At 37.3% G+C, this 20,933-nt stretch overlaps 1 protein-coding gene and 1 pseudogene across 8 annotated transcripts in view; one reads left to right on the top strand and one right to left on the bottom strand.

The window, feature by feature from the left end:
• The window catches only part of NAALADL2 (N-acetylated alpha-linked acidic dipeptidase like 2), a 1,274,580-nt gene that overhangs the window by 158,293 nt on the left and 1,095,354 nt on the right, over positions 1-20,933 (bottom strand). The gene's annotated exons all lie outside the window — the stretch shown is intronic.
• Positions 12,574-17,674, top strand: LOC147379557 (putative ATP-dependent RNA helicase DDX5 pseudogene; annotated as a pseudogene).

The following is a 20,933-nucleotide window of genomic DNA, read 5'->3' as shown; positions in this document are numbered from 1 at the left end:
TATTACAGTTTCCCCAAAACCTTCATTCTTAAATCTACCTGAGATTCTTTATTCAATAGTTATAAGTATGTTTTGTGTATCATACTGTCTACATTTCAATTTAAACTTTTATTTACCTTTATATATTTACAATTTTGTTGGAAAAGATATTTAATTCAATGAACTTTAAATAATTGAGCATTTTGAAGTTCATCATGGAAAGGAAAAACATTAAAAACAGAATTAAATGCTCAGAATTAATTGCCAATAACCATCATTTTTCCTCTTCTATTCTTTCCTAGTCAATTGACTAAACAACTCTAAGTGATGGGGAATCACAGCATGCATTGCATATACTAATTTAACATCTGGCTTTGATTTAACATTCTTAATTGTTTCCTTTTTTTTACCATTCCATGTCCATTCTTTCCTAACTTTAATTTCATCTTTTTGCATTGACATATAAAATAACGTTTTATTATTTCTGGGAAATGTAGAGAATATCTTCTTGTTTTCAGTTCTTAATTTGGTATTTAGTATAGAAAATCTTGAAGCAGGCAATAAAAATGATGCAGTGACTGTGCTTGCCAAGGGCATGTTACTTTGTTAACTTGATTTCAAAACTTACAGGTTATCCGTATCCTATTTTTTAAAACACAAAACTCTAAAGGGCTGCTTTGTTTTGGGGTTCAGCGTCATTGTTTTCTGTTTATTTTCCTTTAGTAATCCAATCTAATGCTATGTAAGTAAGACAATGATTTGGATACATTTTTTGAAAAGGTGTATTTTGAAAAATTTTTTCTAGGATTGCCTCTATTTACTCCTTTAAAATGTGCCTACTGCTCAATATCAAGAATTTATCCAAGCCTCTATATTGAATCCTACAAGGCAATATCGATGATTTTTAAATTATTTCTCCCTTTCTTCTCAAAATATGAATGTCTGTTGAAGTCACTAGAGAAGATAAAGTATAATGTGGTGACAAATTAGATAAATTAAGATTAAAAACATTTCTTGAAAAGGAAAGTACTCAAAAGTTTTTTGTGAAAACTTTTTTCACTTTGCTAAGGATGTTTCTTTATTATTTTATTTCAGATTTTTCTGTGTGCTTGATTGTTTTCCCTCATTGCTACTTTTCTGTGATTTCTTAAACTTACTTGAAGTAAGAGTCACTCAGTCCTGTCCGACTCTTTGTGACCCCATAGACTGTAGTCCATGGAATTCTCCAGGCCAGAATAGTGGAGTGGGTAGCCTTTCCCTTCTCCAGGGGATCTTCCCAACCCAGGGATCAAACCAAGGTTTCCTGCATTGTAGGCAGATTCTTTACCATCTGAGATGCAAGGGAAGCCTAAGAATACTACAGTGAGTAGACTATCCCTTCTCCAGTGGATCTTCCCAACCAAGGAATCATATCAGCACTATTATTTTTGTTTCCTGTAGGTATCAACCTGTACGATTAGGAAAGGGATGTAAATTAGTAACATAAAAACTGATAAGAAGAAAATAGAGGATAAGGTTTTAAATTGCAAAACCTAGTATCAATTAAAAAATACTATAACAGATAAAAATCTCAGTAACACCTTTAGTTATGAAATTAATACATTCATATGATATGAAGCTCTCTCTGCTGCTGCTGCTGCTGCTAAGTCACTTTAGTCGTTTCCAACTCTGTGCGACCCCATAGACAGCAGCCCACCAGGCTCCCCAATCCCTGGGATTCTCCAGGCAAGAACACTGGAGTGGGTTGCCATTTCCTTCTCCAGTGCATCAAAGTGAAAAGTGTAAGTGAAGTCACTCAGTCGTGTCCGACTCTTAGCAACCCCATGGACTGTGGCCCACCAGGCTCCTCTGTCCATGGGATATTCCAGGCAAGAGTGCTGGAGTGGGGTGCCATTGTCTTCTCCGGAAGCTCTCTCTAAATATACATAAATATATATAACAATATATATATGTATAAAATAGCAACTCTACATATGTACACACACATAAAATACAACCAATTACAATATACAATGAAAGCAATGACTACCTACTAAAGGAAAGAAAAAGTGCCTAAGGATAAATTTAATAAGAAATGTGCAGTATCTATGAAAAGAAAACTTATCATGGTACTGAAGACACAAAAGAAGATTTGTACACATGAAAGATTTGACAGGTTCTTGTGGAAAAAAAAAAAAAAGATTAGCATCATAAAGGCATCCTTTCAATTTAAGGTAACAACAGGTTTCAGGTGCCACCAATAAAACTAATAAGTTTGGTTCTGGTTTTGCTTTTATATAACTATATATGATTTTCGAATTTGTTAAAAAAAAAGCAGCATACTAGCCAGAAAAACACTGAAAATGAAGGTGATATAGAGACTATTTTTACTGGATATTAAAACCTATTATCAACACTCCATATTCTAAAATTTTAATTAGATGAAAACTAAAAATTCAGAAAGTGTTATACTTTTAGACACCCACACAATCTTTGTAAAAGATAAAGGTAGTGCCTTAATCCAATGTAAGGTCTTAAACTTTATATACCAAAGTCAACAAGGCGTCTTTTTTTTTCCCCCTACTTCATAGTTTTCTTTTCTCTAGATAAATGAAGGTGTCTAAATCTGGTAAAGTCACTTCAGTCATGTCCGACCCTGTGCGACTCCATAGACAGCAGCCCACCAGGCTCCCCCGTCCCTGGGATTCTCCAGGCAAGAACACTGGAGTGGGTTGCCATTTCCTTCTCCAATGCATGAAAGTGAAAAGTCAAAGTGAAGTCACTCAGTCGTATCTGTAAGGTACAGTTAAATAACTCAGAAAAATAATGCTTATGTTCTGAGTTCCCTATCTCTGACCGAGTTCATACTGTGGGTTAAAGTATTTGAAGTTATACAGCTATACAATCTTATGCATCTCAGGATCTTATGTTTTCTATTTCACATTTTCAGCAAGTTGAAATACTCAGCCTTCAATTTATTGTTTGCCTTATAGTTATTAGATCATTTTCCCTCAAGATTTGTCATTTTTATCTTCAACCACTGGTATGAGGAAAGGCAACATTAAAATCACCATGCCAAAAAAGGAAACCCAGAAGCACATTAAAGGCAATAAAGTCTTGGGATTCACTCATTGAAAGTTGTTTATAAGGTAGAGATTTTCCAAATAAACCATATGATTTGAGTCCATAACATGCATTTTTACCCCCTTTATGTTGCTTATCTAGTTATTCTGAGTTGTAGTTGGAAGAAGGGAGCCATACCATGGTGTATAAGTTTTAGAGTCAATTTGGCTTGAGCATGAATCCTGTCACACAATTTACGTGCAAAATGTGGGCAAGCACCTTAACTCCTCTGACCCTCAATTTCCTCATTTGTTAAATGTAGGTAATAATATTTATTATAGAAATGTCTAAAGATTAAATAAAATAATGTATGTAAAGTGGGTAATTCATAGCAGTAACTCAATAAATGTAATTATTAATATTACAAGTGATTCAAGCACAAGCATAAAGGCATATTTCAAAGGTAACTCATGGATCAATAATGAGTTTTTCAAATATGAGAACTTGAAAAATTACTAACAAAGAAGAATTGACATGGAAATATTTAAGATCTTATAGAGAAAATAGAGTTTGAGAACTATGATAATCAGAAAATCCATAAAAACCCTTATCACCATTTTTTCACTAAAATAAAACAAGACAGCTTGTTAGGCAGAACACTATGAATAATGCTTTTAGACACCCTGAATTATTAATGTAATTAATTGTCATTTATCATCATTCAGTTGATGGACTCTTTTCTCAATCTCTTCCTTCTGTAATTCCAAAGAAATTTTAAAACATTCATTTTCTTAATTTCAGCAGATGTTGTGCATATTGAGACCCCCAGCTACTCCCATATTTGGCTATCCAAATTTTCACTATCATTCTGATTTCATGGCTCAGGGTTCTTGAATCCTGTCTCCTAGGTCTTATCACAATCCGGGAAGCAATGTAATTTGAACAGTTGAGATGAAACAAAACACAGAAACAGTAACAGTAACAATCTGGGGTGATTTTTAATAAACATCTTTGGTATAACTAATAGATTTTTCTCAAGTTTGCTATGTGATAATAAGTTTATAGCCATGATGCATGCCTTATTATCCTTTTACAACTTATTCCCTCAATTCTTAACAGATATTGAAATATAGCTCAAAGGCCCTGTATATTGACCCTCCTCTTCCTTAATTTCTGTAGAGACTCAATACTGTATTTTACCTTTCATATTCACAGCCAAAGTTTTAAGTTGGCCCAATATGAGTGACTGTAGAAATTCTGGAGTAAAAATTCCCCCAGATCTCATGAAAGACTAGCAGAATCAAGCCTTCTATGTATATTTATCTATATTCTCTATGTATTTTGTGTACATACTAAAATTCCTCCCAATCATAATTGTTAGTGTAGGAAGTATTACTAAAGCCCCAAGGCATTCTGAAGAGCATATAATGTATTTGCTTAACAAAGCAATTATATTCAGTTAGTAATAACTCCAAAGATAGAAGTACAATTTAAAAAATAAAAAGGAGGTCAAGGTGATAGAAGAGAGTATAATGTCTATTGGATAAAAAGTCATCTCAAAGTTGCAGGTCCTTTTAGCCTGAAGCATATGGAGATTTTGACAAAGGCCACAGTAAAGAACATGAATGTTACAACAATTCTCTAAATATCAGGAATCATTACAACTTTCCTCATCAAGAAAAAAAGAAAGTTTAAGTCCATTTATCCTGTAAATTGCATTAAGTAGCAGCAGGATTCATTAGGAATGTTTGTAGTCGGTGGGAAGGAGGATTTTGTATTTAGCAGATAACCATGTGATAAGTATGGTTTGGCTAAGGATATAGTTGAAATCTTATGTGAGGAGTCTGGTTAAAAACTTTTGCATTATTTTTCAGGCCCAACCCTTGGCAATTACAAAGGCTTTCCCTGGTAGGCCTCATGGGAGAAGGCTGATCTCCCCACTGGAGACATGGTGTACAGCCAGTGTGCTGCTCTCCTGAAGGAAGTTGTACTCTAGGTCGCAGGCACCCTTACCAGTCACTCTCTTTGCATATTTGCATGCTCAGCCCAGGTGCCTTTACTCCCTGGCCTCTGAATCTGAGGCTCTGAATACAGGTCTTCTTCAAGAGCTTTGGCTGAGATCTACTGGTTGGGTGGGGTAGAATATGGAATAGGGGGAAAGAAAAGAGAGAACTTGAAGACACTATTCCTCTCTCTAAGTGAGCAGTATTTCTCACTCTCAGCTCTTCCTCCTTTCCCTCTTCTGGACCACAAGGTCCATAAGAATTCCCAAGCCATTTCTTCTGGGCTCCCTCAACAGAGAGACTCTCTTACCCCTGTGCTAATACACTTGACCCTTGACCAATGCCCCCATTCCATGGAGGAAAACGGGACAAAGGAGTCAGCACTCTATCTGGTTTTAGACTCGTACTTTTATCACCATAATAAGTGATTAAATGCTTGTCTTTAATTTTTTAGCTTGTTTCCTTAATTGTCTTCTCCAATACTTAACAATTCATCTCTGTCCCTCCCATCTCAGTTAAGCTCCTGGCAATATGTTATCATAAAAGTCTATAATACTACTCAATAATCTTGCTTTTCATTAAACACAAAAATACAGTTAACCTCTAAAAATGATGTCTAATTTCTTGCAGAAAAAGGAACACATATTGAGAAAATAAATACTAGTAAAAAATATTGTTTATGTTAATTTTACAACTTCAAGAAAAAGTTTTCATTAATTTCTGATCTTAGGGAACCCATAGAGTCTTCATAATGATAGTTTATTTCATTCTTCATAGCAAAACTTTTATATAGGATCATAACCTTAGGACTCCTAAACACACAGAACACTAATTTGTACTTTGATACTATGTGTTGCTTTCCAAAGCTATATATGACAAATACTGAGGGAGTTTGGTGCATGTAAAGACTATCAGCTCTGGACTCAATGTTCTGACCCTATTTATTTGTTAGACCCATAATCTAGGACCAGCCAATAATCACACCTGACTCTTCTATATCAAAGATGGCTAGGAAGATCAGGTGGAGCTACTCTGTAAACTGCTACATGTTCTCATCAGAATTTCTAATATTCATTAAGATGTGCATAAACAATAACAGATTTAATGGATATTAGCAACAGTACATTTAATGTCACTTGGCCACAATGGCATAATATCTACCTCATAGATGTTTTATCACATTAAAATGCTAATGCAATAAACTCCAAATGGATTAAACATCTAAATGTAAGATCAGAAACTATAAAACTCCTAGAGGAAAACATAGGCAGAACACTCTCTGACATAAATCACAGCAAGATCCTCTATGACCCATATCTCAGAGTAATGGAAATAAAAGCAAAAATAAACAAATGAGATCTAATTAAACTTAAAAGCTTTTGCACAATGAAGGAAATTAAGCAAGGTGAAAAGACAGCTTCAGAATGGGAGAAAATAATAGCAAATGAAACAACTAACAAAGTATTAATCTCAAAAATATACAAACAGCTCATGCAACTCAATACCAGAAAAATAAATGTCCCAATCAAACAATGAGCCAAATGTATCCAAAAATGGGCCAGTATTCATCCAAAGAAGACATACATATGGCTAACAAACACATGAAAAGATACTCAACATCACTCGTTATCAGAGAAATGCAAATCAAAACCACAATGAGGTACCATCTCACGCAGTCAGAATGGCTGCCATCAAAAAGTCTTCAAGCAATAAATGCTGGAGAGGGTGTGGAAAAAAGGGAACCCTCTTACATTGTTGGTGGAATGCAAACTAGAACAGCCACTATGGTGAACAGTGTGGAGATTCCTTAAAAAACTGGAAACAGAACTGCCATGCAACCCAGCAATCCCACTGCTGGGCATATACATTAAGGAAATCAGAATTGAAAGAGACACATGTACCCCAGTGTTCACTGCAGCACTGTTTACAATAACTAGGACATGGAAGCAACCTAGATGTCTATTGGCAGATGAATGGATAAGAAAGCAGTGGTACATATACATGATGGGATATTATTCAGCTATGAAAAATAAACTATAAGCAAGGTTTTAGTCAGTTCTAATGAGGGGGATGAAACTGGAGCCTATTATACAGAGTGAAGTACATCAGAAAGAAAAACACCAAGACAGTATATTAACACATATATATGGAATTTAGAAAGATGGCAATGATGACCTTATATGCAAGAAAGCAAAAGAGACACAGATATAAAGAACAGTCTTTTCGACTTTGTGGAAGAAGGCCAGAGTGGAATGATTTGAGAGAATAGCATTGAAACATGTATATTACCATATGTGGAATAGATCACCAGTCCAAGCTGATGCATGAAACAGGGTACTCAAAGCCAGTGCACTGGGACAACCCAGAGGGATGGGAAAGGGATGAAAGTGGGTGGGGGGTTGAGGTTGGGGGAACATATGTACACCCATGGCTGATTCATGTCAATGTATGGCAAAAACTACCACAATATTATAAAGTAATTAGCCTTAAATTAAAATAAATTAATAATTTAAAAAAAGAAAAAAATGCTAATATATAGGTGGCACTTGGAATAGTGAATAGAACACAGCTTATCATGCTCCAATATTGATCACTGCACTATCATCTTCACCATCAACATTACCTTATAATACATCTACAGGGTAAGTGGAACACACTCAGAAAGAAATATAATTTAGAAGGATCTATGTTTACAAAAAAGATCTGCACGACCCAGATAATCACAATGGTGTGATCACTCATCTAGAGCCAGACATCCTGGAATGTGAAGTCAAGTGGGTCTTAGAAAGCATCACTACGAACAAAGCTAGTGGAGGTGATGGAATTCCAGTTGAGCTATTTCAAATCCTGAAAGATGATGCTGTGAAAGTGCTGCACTCAATATGCCAGCAAATTTGGAAAACTCAGCAGTGGCCACAGGACTGGAAAAGGTCAGTTTTCATTCCAATCCCAAAGAAAGGCAATGCCAAAGAATGCTCAAACTACCGCACAATTGCACTCATCTCACATGCTAGTAAAGTAATGCTCAAAATTCTCCAAGCCAGGCTTCAGCAATATGTGAACCGTGAACTTCCCGATGTTCAATCTGGTTTTAGAAAAGGCAGAGGAACCAGAGATCAAATTGCCAACATCTGCTGGATCATGGGAAAAGCAAGAGAGTTCCAGAAAAACATCTATTTCTGCTTTATTGACTATGCCAAAGCCTTTGACTGTGTGGTTCACAATAAACTGTGAAAATTCGAAAAGAGATGGGAATACCAGACCACCTGGCCTGCCTCTTAAGAAATCTGTATGCAGGTCAGGAAGCAACAGTTAGAACTGGACATGGAACAACGGAAAAGGAGTACGTCAAGGCTGTATATTGTCACCCTGTTTATTTAACTTATATGCAGGTTACATCATGAGAAACGCTGGACTGGAAGAAACACAAGCTGGAATCAAGACTGCTGGGAGAAATATCAGTAACCTCAGATATGCAGATAACACCACTCTTATGGCAGAAAGTGAAGAGAAACTAAAAAGCCTCTTGATGAAAGTGAAAGTGGAGAGTGAAAAAGTTGGCTTAAAGCTCAACATTCAGAAAACGAAGATCATGGCATCTGGTCCCATCACTTCATGGGAAATAGAGGGGAAACAGTGTCAGACTTTATTTTTTTGGGCTCCAAAATCACTGCAGATGGTGACTGCAGCCATGAAATTAAAAGACGCTTACTCCTTGGAAGGAAAGTTATGTTCAACCTAGATTGCATATTGAAAAGCAGAGACATTACTTTGCCAACAAAGGTCCGTCTAGTCAAGGATATGGTTTTTCCTGTGGTCATGTATGGATGTGAGAGTTGGACTGTGAAGAAGGCTGAGCGCTGAAGAATTGATGCTTTTGAACTGTGGTGTTGGAGAAGACTCTTGAGAGTCCCGTGGACTGCGAGGAGATCCAACCTGTCCATTCTGAAGGAGATCAGCCCTGGGATTTCTTTGGAAGGAATGATGCTAAAGCTGAAACTCCAGTACTCTGGCCACCTCATGCGAAGAGTTGACTCATTGGAAAAGACTCTGATGCTGGGAGGGATTGGGGGCAGGAGGAGAAGGAAACGACAGAGGATGAGACGGCTGGATGGCATCACTGACTCGATGGATGTGAGTCTGGGTGAACTCCGGGAGTTGGTGATGGACAGGGAGGCCTGGCGTGCTGCCATTCGTGGGGTTGCAAAGAGTCGGACATGACTGAGTGACTGAACTAAACTGAACTGAAGAAAACAGACAAATACATGATATAGCCTTGAAACTTTATAATAAAAGCTCATACATATTTTGAACAGAAAATATCTTATTATGGATTACTTAATTTATTATAGTATTAAATATATTTAAATTCTAATATTTAGACAGTATAATAGTGATTTGAACTAATTTTCCACCAAAATTAGACATACTCTGAAGAATGTATAAAGGAGATTTCTGAGTCATGACATATTTCTAAGCTTTAAACCGAAAGATTGTGACTTTATATATCCAGGGTAACATACTTATTTTGTAAATATTTGTTATCCATTTAAAAATATTATTCATAATTCTCAAATCTATTGAGATATAACATACTAACAGTGTAAAGCAGATGAAAAAACTGAGAATAAGAATAAATTTAGATAAAGATTATAAAGCATGTTCTTTATTGAACAGTCTCTGATGCATGCATATTATATGATTCTTGCACAGAGAAGAAGTTTAAGCTAATATGTAAAGAACTTAGTTCTGGAATCCAAAAGTCCTGGATGTGAATCCAGGCTTTGATATTCAGTAGATGTGTGTCCTTGGCTCAGAAATGTGACAATTTTTAATCTGAGTTTCCTTATTTGTAATATGGGGATACTGGTTATATCTACTTACACGAGTACTATAAGGTCTAAACAGGATCAAGTGTGTAAAACACAGAACACTGGCATAAGATTAGATAAAATATTATTTTGATAAATGAAGTAAATTAATGTACAATCTGCTTTCCTTTAACATGGTGGAAACCTCTAATTACATTTACATTTCTGAGTGTTAATATGCATAATCCCTCTATCACTGGCACCAGATCAGGAGCTCTTCAAGAAAAGGAGATTTTTGAATCTCCATGGCCCCAGAGTCTAGAACAGGTAAATAAATGAAGAGAAAGAACATTTCTTTAGAGAGCCCCCAAACAGAAAACAAAATGTATTCACAAAAACATTGACATTTTCTATGCAGTCAAAACTACCATAGCACACTTTTTAGTGTAACAGTGAAAGGTATTTTAAAGATACCCAACTATCAAAAGATCATGGCTTTCCTGAAATGAGGTGCTAGGGTTAAAATACCTTTGAACCAATAATATCTCAAAGCAATTACTATAAACCTCAGGTTACTTCTGGACTCTGCAAAGTGCTCAAAGATTTGGTACAAGTGATGATAATTTTTTCCAAAGGTAGGGAGAATCCTTTCTCCTCACCATGTTCTTTTCCTTTTTCAGGCAGGTGAAGATTTGTGTGAAATTATCCTGTTTTTGTCACCTTCTCTCTATCAATTGACTATACTGTACAATCTTGAGTTGTCTGAACTCAAGTTCCAAATTCTACTTCTGCTTATTTGTTATACTCTTCACTAAAAAATCTTTGCTCAAATTGAGTCTCTGAAATGCATGAGATAGGCAATTTTCAGGGTAAGAAAATTGCTAGTAAATACAGCCTTCCCTCACTTCTTAGGTGAGACGGTTGCTGAAGTTAATGGAGTTAGTTTTGCTTATCATGGGTAAAATGGGTTTTGTATTGATTGGTTTGTCTCAGAATATGGTATTCTAATTAAGATGGCTAAAAAAAACTATAGAATTAACCCTGAGTTAAAACAAGCAGTGATGAAATGGCATACAGATATATATATATTCCTCTAAAATTCACAAGCAAATCCACAGTATGGACAATGTTTCTACTTCATTCTCAATAAGACTATCTAGAGGAAAGAAAGTGGACTTTAGAAAGGTCATCAGGCATTGCTGCTGCTAAGTCCCTTCAGTCATGTCTGACTGTGTGCGACCCCACAGACAGCAGCCCACCCGGCTCCACCCCTGGGATTCTCCAGGCAAGAACACTGGAGTGGGCATTAGCCTACCTCAAATCTTACCCTCTTTTCTAAAAGAAATGTGTTTTATCATGTGCATTCCTCCAAAAGCAACTACTCAGACCTATAGAGTAGATATAGCACACATCTCTCAGAATTGTCAAATATTAAGTGTTAGCTGAATATTGTGTTCCCCACTAAAAGAAACTATTTTTTATACTTACAAAGATAAAAAAAATATACATTTTGAAAGGATCAAAAAAACAAACACAAAACCTAACTTATCTAGATAAGAGACACAGCTTAATTGAAATTGCAACAATGCTGTCACTTTGTTGATTAGGGGCTGGGCTACCAGGTTTTAACCCTCTGAACCTTTCAAATTCCCCAGGAAATGCCTATGAGGCTGTTTTTCAGTCAAGTCTAATTTAACTATGAATATATAGAGACAACTGAAGACTGGCTTGCCTACTCAGGTAGAGACCTGAGGCAATTATCAGAGTAATTCAAGCAGAAAAATTTCCTACTGAGGAAGAGATAATATTTGCTTGAACTATTCAGATTGGCCATCTATAATAATTAAATTAATTAACTTACTCCTTCACTTTGCCTAGGAAGACACCATCATATTGCTATTAAAAATATACACACAAAGCATCTCAAGTACTTTTAAGTGAGTTTGCAAAACACTTCCTTGATTACTTGTAAATAAGTACACAAGTTTAATGAACTATAATTCACAGAGAATTAGATGAGGGAGTTCCCAAATGGGGCAGTAAAGATGGGAGAAAGAAGAATAAACCATAACAACACCTTTTCTGATTTTCTAAGATCTATACCCCTATCTTAGCAACCTGCTATAGGTGAAGCTTTTACTTAAACACACACATACACACACACACATACACACACACACACATACATGCACACACACTAACTCACTCACTATTATACCATTCATCAGCTACCAGAAATACGTATTCAAACTTTAACACATTTTAATGATTTAATAATTATGATAATAAAGTCAGTGATACTTCAACTTCAATGCATGATACTGGATGCTTGGGGCTAGTGCACTGGGACGACCCAGAGGGATGGTATGGGGAGGGAGGAGGATTCAGGATGGGGAACACATGTATACCTGTGGCGGATTTATTTTGATATTTGGCAAAACTAATACAATTTTGTAAAGTTTAAAAATAAATAAATAATAAAAAAAATAAAGGCAATGAGCAGGCTTCTTCAAACATAAAAGAATTTATAGACCAAAGTACCGATAAACACTTTCTAAAACAATAAAAGGACCTTATTTATTTCCACTAGTTTCTAGTCTAGTATCTCTAATTCTTGTCTTGCTATTGTTCAGCTAAGGCTATCCCCAAACCCCCTCAAGGTTTCAGTGTTACCAAAGCCACTCCCAGGGAGTTATTGCACTCAGTTCTCTCCAGCTTCTTCCTCACCAATCAAAACAATGATAACCTGTTTGCCTACTCAGATGACCAATGTGTTTGCCTACTCAGATGACCAAGATTGCAGGCAGTATGTGGTTTGATGAACCTTCATTAGGAGGCAGTTAGGGAGAGCTTAAAAAAAAAAGTGAGGGGATACCCCACGTCCAAGGTAACAGAAACCCAAATAAGAGAGCAGACACTGAGAGAAGGCATGAGAGGGCAAACAGACTGAAACCACAATCACAGACAACTAGCCAATCTGACCACATGGACCACAGCCTTGTCTAACTCATTGAAATTAAGCCATGCTGTGTGGGGCCACTCCAGCCATACAGATCATGGTGGAGATGTCTGACAGAATGTGGTCCACTTGAGAAGGGAATGGAAAACCACTTCAGTATTCTTGCCTTGAGAACCCTATGAACAGTATGAAAAGGCAAAAAGATGGGACACTGAAAGATGAAATCCCCAGGTTGGAAGGTGCCCAATATGCTACCAGAGATCAGTGGAGAAATAACTCCAGAAAGAATGAACGGATGGAGCCAAAGCAAAAACAACACCCAGCTATGGATGTGACTGGTGATAGAAGCAAGGTCCGATGCTGTAAAGAGCAATATTGCATAGGAACCTGGAATGTTAGGTCCATGAATCAAGGCAAATTGGAAGTGGTCAAACAGGAGATGGCAAGAGTGAACGTCAACATTCTAGGAATTAGAAAACTAAAATGGACTAGAATGGGTGAATTTAACTCAGATGACCATTATATCTACTACTGTGGGCAGGAATCCCTTAGAAGAAATGGAGTAGCCACCATAATCAACAGGAGTCCGAAAGGCAGTACTTGGATGCAAGCTCAAAAATGACAGAACAGTCTCTGTTCATTCCCAAGGCAGGCCATTCAATATCATGGTAACCCAAGTCTATGCCCTGACCAGTAAGGCTGAAGAAGCTGAAGTTGAATGGTTCTACGAAGACCTACTAGATCTTCTAAAACTAACACCTTAAAAAAAGATGTTCTTTTCATTATAGGGAACTGGAATGCAAAAGTACGAAGTCAAGAAACACCTGGAGTAACAGGCAAATTTGGCCTTGGAGTACAGAATGAAGCAGGGCAAAAGCTAATAGAGTTTTGCCAAGAACGCACTGGTCATAACAAACACCCTCTTCAAACAACATAAGAGAAAATTCTACACATGGACATCATCAGATGGCCAATACAGAAATCAGACTGATTACATTCTTTGCAGCCAAAGATGGAGAAGCTGTATACAGCCAGCAAAAACAAGACCGGGAGGTGACTGTGGCTCAGCTCATGAACTCCTTATTGCCAAATTCAGACTTAAATTGAAGAAAGCGGGGAAAACCACTAGACCATTCAGGTATTACCTAGATAAAATCCCTTATGATTATACAGTGGAAGTTAGAAATAGATTTAAGGGACTAAATTTGATAGATCAGAGTGCCTGATGAACTATGGATGAAGGTTCATGACATTATCCAGGAGACAGGGATCAAGACCATCCCCAAGAAGAAGAAATGCAAAAGGGCAAAATGCCTGTCTGAGGAGGCCTTACAAATAGCTGTGAAAAGAAGTGAGAGCAAAGGAGAAAAGGAAAAAAATAAGCATCTGAATGCAGAGTTCAACAGAATAGCAAGGAAAGATAAGAAAGCCTTCCTCAGCGATCAATGCAAAGAAATGGAGGAAAACAACAGAATGGGAAAGACTAGAGTTCTCTTCTAGAAAATTAGAGATACCAAGGGAACATTTCATGCAAAGATGGGCTCAATAAAGGACAGAAATGGTATGGATTTAACTGAAGTAGAAGATATTAAGAAGAGGTGGCAAGAATACACAGAAGAACTGTACAAAAAAAAAACTTCATGACCCAGATAATCACAATGGTGTGATCACTCACACTCACCTAGAGCCAGACATCCTGGAATGTGAAGCCAAGTGGGCCTTAGAAAGCATCACTACGAACAAAGCTAGTGGAGGTGATGGAATTCCAGTTGAGCTATTTCAAATCTTGAAAGATGATGCTGTGAATGTGCTGCACTCAATATGCCAGAAAATTTGGGAAACTCAGCAGAAGTCACAGGACAGGAAAAGGTCAGTTTCCATTCCAATCCCAAGAAAGGCATTGCCTAAGAATGCTCAAACTACCACACTATTGCACTCATCTCACATGTGAGTAAAGTAATGCTCAAAATTCTCCAAGCCAGGCTTCAGCAATATGTGAACCGTGAACTTCCAGATGTTCAAGCTAGTTTTAGAAAAGGCAGAGGAACCAGAGATCAAATTGCCAACATCTGCTGGTTCATCGAAAAAGCAAGAGAGTTCCAGGAAAACATCTATTTCTGCTTTATTGACTATGCCAAAGCCTTTGACTGTGTGGATCACAATAAACTGTGGAAAATTCTGAAAGAGATGGGAATACCAGACCACCTGACCTGCCTCTTGAGAAATCTGTATGCAGGTCAGGAAGCAACAGTTAGAACTGGACATGGAACAACAGACTGGTTCCAAATAGGAAAAGGAGTACGTCAAGGCTGTATATTGTCACCCTGCTTATTTAACTTATATTCAGAGTACATCATGAGAAATGCTGGGATGGATGAAGCACAAGCTGTAATCAAGATTGCCGAGAGAAATATCAATAACCTCAAATATGCAGATGACACCACCCTTATGGAAGAAAGTGAAGAAGAACTAAAGAGCCTCTTGATGAAAATGAAAGAGAAGAGTGAAAAAGTTTGCTTTAAGCTCAACATTCAGAAATGTAAGATCATAGCATCCAGTCCCATCACTTCATGGCAAATAGATGGGGAAACAGTGGGAACAGTGGCTGACTTTATTTTTGGGGGCTCCAAAATCACTGTAAATCATGATTGCAGTCATGATATCAAAAGATGCTTACTCCTTGAATGGAAAGTTATGACCAACCTAGACAGCATATTAAAAAGCAGAGACATTATTTTGCCAACAAAGGTCCATCTAGTCAAGGCTATGGTTTTTCCAGTAGTCATGTATAGATGTGATAGTTGGACTATAAAGAAAGCTGAGCACTGAAGAATTGATGCTTTTGAACTGTGGTGTTGGAGAAGACTCTTGAGAGTCCTTCAACTGCAAGGAGATCCAGCCAGTCCATCCTAAACGAGATCAGGCCTGGGTGTTCATTGGAAGGACTGATGTTGAAGCTGAAACTCCAATACTTTGGCCACCTGATGCAAAGAGCTGACTCATTTGAAAAGACCCTGATGCTGGGAAAGATTGAGGTCAGGAGGAGAAGGGACGACAGAAGATGAGATGGTTGGATGGCATCACCGACTTAATGGACATGGGTTTGGGTGAACTCTGTGTTGGTGATGCACAGGGAGGCTTGGCATTCTGTGGTTCATGGGGTCGCAAAGATTCAGACATGACTGAACAACTGAACTGAACTGAGGGAGAGCATCTATCTGGAAATAATTATAAAAACCCTGGAGAGAAACTGATTAAAAAGAACAGGAATTTTGATAAGATGCCTAAATTTGAGATGAATTGTGATCAAGAACATATGAATTTGGCCACAAATAGCACAATAGGTGGAAGCATACTGCAGAAGCAAGGAAACTGCAGTTAGAGGTATAACTGTCCAAGTCAAAGTGTTAGTTATTTAGTCGTGTCCGACTTTTTGTGACCCCATGGGCTGTATCCTCTGTCTAAGGGATTTCCCAGGCAAGAACACTGGAGTGGGTTGCCATTCCCTTCCCCAGGGGATCTCCCCAATCCAGGGATTTAACCGGGGTCTCCTGCATTGGACATGACTGAAGCGACTTAGCAGCAGCAGCAGCAGCCTGCATTAGAAGGTGGATTCTTCATCATCTGAGCCAACAGAGAAACCCAATAACTGTCCAAAGCCAATTCTGAATTTCTTTGAAGCAAACTACCCTGTACATGTCTTAGATGGAATTATAAGACAGAACTTTACTGAACCCCCTGTTGTTCAAACTCAGGGGTCTCCAGTTGCCCTGAATAGGTCGGATATAATTGGACTAGCTCAAATGGATTCAAGCAAACGTCTTACATACTGCCTACCATCATCCTCATTGATCATCATCTTAGTACTGCATCAAATCAGAAACTAGCCAACAGTAAACCAAGCAGCTGGTGAATACTATACAACCTATTGCTTATAGTCTACTTGTATCTTTGGTGATCCTCACAAGGGCATTTGGAGAGAAGTCTGGAAAACTGTATTGCAACTCCAATAAAACTAACTGATATTTAGTGTGTGAGAAAAAATCAAACTAAGGACAACAACCTACATTTTTCTTGATGAAGCATATGGAATGCCTGATATGGGCTTTTACCCCATATAAGATCATATATTGTTAGGATCTGATAGACAAGCCATAGTGTAGGATCCAATTTGGCCAAAAAAGTAAGACTGCTTCCTGAAGACTGCCTGAAACATTTTATTCATATAAATACTAGTCCACTAGAATAAAAACCACAATATTCTTCAGATTGTGGATGTATATAATGACACATGCAAGGAAGAAAATCTTAATGGAAACTAATGGAAGAGAACTTGAGGGAAAAAGAAGGTAAAACTATTGTTTTTTTGGAAACCAAAAATGTGATGAGCTTATGTGACAAATGGGAGAAGAGTGGCCTGTCTTGAGTATTCATGATGACAAGACTTCCAATGAACATAACTGGGTCCTAAATTTTCAAACATGGAGAAGTTCCTATTCTGATTGGTCCAGATAGGATTCAGAGGATTGGATCTGGAAAATGTGAACGTTTTCATCAATAATGACTACCTAACTCCTCAGAGGGTTATATTCCTCTAACTGGAAGAGTGACTCAGTATTAAAACACTTTCTTCACAGCTAATCATATAAAGGAACGAAGTAACCTTATATCTGCTTTATGAAGCCAGACACGCAACTGATCCCAAGTTGCTTCAGCTGATCAAAGACAGAGGTTAAGGTCATTCTAAGGACAAAGGAATGGGCCCAACGGCAAAATGGAATATTTCAAACATGCACATTATAGCCAATAGGCACATGCATATGCATATGCTACTAACTACGGCTGCTACTAACTATGGCTGCACCTTGATTGGTATCTAGTGCCAATAGGAGAGTTTCAATAAGGCTTTGAAAGTATATGTAGATGTCTGTTGTTCATAACTGCTCTTTATATATTAGATGTTGTCATATAAAATATTTATTTTTTAAAAGCAAAAATTACTGCAACAAGCAGTATTTTAATTCACTTTTTTGCTGTTTAAGGGGGAAATATCTCTACATTCCTGAAACACATTTAGTGGGTTCTTTGTATGAGAAAATACAGGTTGTATTTCTACAAAAGTTAGTGTATAGTATTTTAAAATATAAGAATTCAATGTAATACCAAATAAAAAAAATTTAAGACTGACTTGAGTGTGATATATGTATATATAACAATATATAGTAAAATGTCATGTAAAAATGTATTTATATTTAAATTACCTACATTTAAACTATAAAATAAACATTCAACTAAATAAGAATACTCAAAATACTCAAAAACACTCAGAAATAAAGCAACTGTGGTGATAAAACTGGTGTTAAGCATTAACCTTGATTGCTTTTTTTTTAATTTAAATGGATTCAATGCTTAACCATTTCAATTAAAAAAAGCTAGAAATTACTATGATAAAATAAAATGTAGTCTTGATAATATAAATAACAAAAAATAAATAAGTATTAGCAATCAAGGTTCAGGACTCATCAGTAAGGTGTAGTTTATAAGCAGAAATTTATTGGATGTCATCTTAAGTTGAAACAGGTAGTAAAAAGAGCACAAAGAATCCAAGATCTCAAATTTTTTCAGGATCTTTTTTTTCCCCTCCATACATAGTAGAGCTTCTTCAGAATCTAAATATATATTGTGAGTGAGCAAGTGAGTAACAGTCACTCAGTTGTGTCCAACTCTGCAACCCCAAGGACTATCCAGTCCACAGAATTCTCCAGGCCAGAATACTAGAGTGGGTAGTGTTTCCCTTCTCTAGGAGATCTTCCCAACTCAGGAACAGAACAGGGGTCTCCCACACTGCAGGCAGATTCTTTACCAGCTGAGTCACCAGGGAAGCCCCAGTATATATTATCTTGAAGCAAAATTAAATGTAATACTTTTCTTAATATTGCAATTAAATAATTATTTAATTAAAATACATCTATTCACCTCCATTTATCCAGCTTTGTCTTCCAACTGTATATATGTATTGAGAAACTATTAAAATAATATTTATTAGATATTAACAATGGTTATTGGGAAGGTGGGATTTGGGTTAACTTTTAACAATTTTATACTTTATACCTCTCTGTATTGATTCAAATTATTATACAATTGACTCTTGAATAACCTGGGGATTACAGACGCCAACCCTCTGAGCAGTTCAAAGTCTGTGTACAACTTGTAGTCAGCCCTTCACATGTATGGTTCGTCTGTATCTGAGGTTGCTCTGCATCCATGGGTCTGCATCCATTTTGTTCTTAGTTTAACCAATCTGGAATCATATAATACTGTAGTATTTACTATTGAAAAAAAAAATCCATGTACAAGTGTACCCACACAGTTCAAACCCATGTTGTTCAATGTCAATTGTAGTAAGAATCTTTCAGAAGGTATTTTTGCAACACTGGTTTCCATGAGAAGATGAACTGGGTGATTGGGGAACATGGATACAAGGAGACTATTCACAATCTACCCCTTCATAAAGTTAGATTTGCATCTTTGGAATATCTTAGTGATTGATAAAAACAAATTAAGTTAATCTTATTTTAGTGATTTTATCAAATGTATACAGACAGAGGATTTAAAAAGTTAAACATAAAGCCCTCAGCAAAACTTAAGATAACATAAATCCTCAAGACTGAGAAACGTGGAGAGAGTTTGTTTTTCCAAGAATCAGATCAGATCAGATCAGTTCAGTCGCTCAGCCGTGTCCGATCCTTTGCGACCCCATGAATCGCAGCACACCAGGCCTCCCTGTCCATCACCAACTCCCGGAGTTCACCCATACTCATGTCCATCGAGTTAGTGATGCCATCCAGCAATCTCATCCTCTGTCGTCCCCTTCTTCTCCTGCCCCCAATCCCTCCCAGCATCAGAGTCTTTTCCAATGAGTCAACTCTTCACATGAGGTGGCCAAACTACTGGAGTTTCAGCTTTAGCATCATTCCTTCCAAAGAAATCCCAGGGCTGATGTCCTTCAGAATGGACTGGTTGGATCTCCTTGCAGTCCAAGGGACTCTCAAGAGTCTCCTCCAACACCACAGTTCAAAAGCATCAATTCTTATAGTTATCCATCTCCAACCACTTTGAAGATTATGCTCTGATTTCCCTTTTACTCAGGAGGCAAGACAACTTCCAGTTCAAAATATAATGGTTTTGTAGCATGAAGATGATGTAAATTGTTTAAAGAACTATGTAAAAGTTGTATTCTTAGAAGAAATATAATTGAGTCTGCCTAAAGGGATACTTGTTTTGGGCAACACAGAGTTAGAAGGTGATGACAGAAGTAAGTCAGCTGAACACAGAATAGACAATAAAGAAGTATTATAAGAAAAGCAACTACATAAGATATTCATGTTCAATATAAAAAATTAAACATATTCCTATAAGACTCATTCAGTTCAGTTCAGTTGCTCAGTTGTGTCTGACTCTTTGTGATCCCATGAACTGCAGCATGCCAGGCCTCCCTGTCCATCACCAACACCCGGAGTCCACCCAAACCCATGTGCATTGAGTCGGTGATGCCATCCAACCATCTCATCCTCTGTTGTCCCCTTCTCCTCCTGCCCTCAATCTTTCCCAGCATCAGGGTCTTTTCAAATGAGTCAGCTCTTCTCATCAGGTGGCCAGAGTATTGGAGTTTCAGCTTTAGCATCAGTCCTTCCAATGAACACCCAGGACTGATCTCCCTTAGGATGGACTGGTTGGACCTCCTTGCAGTCCAAGGGAATCTCAAGAGTCTTCTCCAACACCACAGTTCGAAAGCATCAATTCTTCGGCGCTCAGCTTTCTTTACAGTCCAACTCTCACATCCATATATGACTACTGGGAAAACCATAGCCTTGACTAGATGGACCTTTGTTGGCAAAGTAATGTCTCTGTTTTTGAATATGCTGTCTAGGTTGGTCATAACTTTCCTTCCAAGGAGTAAGCGTCTTTTAATTCAATGGGTACAAACACCATCTGCAGTGATTTTGGAGCCCAGAAAAATAAAGTCAGCCACTGTTGCCCCATCTATTTCCCATGAAGTGATGGGACCGGATGCCATGATCTTAGTTTTCTGAATGTTGAGCTTTAAGCCAACTTTTTCACTCTCCACTTTTACTTTCA

This window comes from Bos grunniens, chromosome 1 (assembly GCF_055505025.1).
Source record: "Bos grunniens cultivar Pamir isolate PY7600 chromosome 1, Bosgru_T2T1.0, whole genome shotgun sequence".
Taxonomy (NCBI): Eukaryota; Metazoa; Chordata; class Mammalia; order Artiodactyla; family Bovidae; genus Bos; species Bos grunniens.
This window is presented reverse-complemented; position numbering and strand designations above follow the sequence as displayed.